We start from the raw sequence: 433 nt of genomic DNA, 5'->3' as shown, positions 1-433 counted from the left end.
CTACCTCATGCGGGTATTCTCAGAGTCCGCCCCGTCCATAGACCATCTCCTCACCCAGGGTGCCCTGATATACCACCGTCGCCACCCTGTTGAATCCTCCAAATCCCCTCCCCAATCCTACCGTTGCCAACGGTGCCTGATGTACAATGACCACCTGACTCCCAACTGCAAAAACCCCCCCACCTGTCCCCATTGCAAGGCCTCCCACTTTCTCAAGAACTGCCCAAACCTCGCTGCTCCTCCTTCCTGTAATACCTGCAATGGCCCCCATCCCACATACTCCCACAAGTGTAAAGCTAAACCCCCTCCAGCCACCCCTGAACTTACAGTCCCAGTTCGTCCCGTCGATCCTCCTGTCCATCCTAACAATTCCCTCCGTCCACCCCCCACGGCCGAGGACATCATCCGGTTCATTACCGTTGTACTCCAAAAC

This window comes from Schistocerca serialis, unplaced genomic scaffold, assembly GCF_023864345.2.
Source record: "Schistocerca serialis cubense isolate TAMUIC-IGC-003099 unplaced genomic scaffold, iqSchSeri2.2 HiC_scaffold_657, whole genome shotgun sequence".
NCBI classification, from domain to species: domain Eukaryota; kingdom Metazoa; phylum Arthropoda; class Insecta; order Orthoptera; family Acrididae; genus Schistocerca; species Schistocerca serialis.
The sequence above is the reverse complement of the archived record's forward strand: the minus strand, read 5'-3'. Positions refer to the sequence as shown.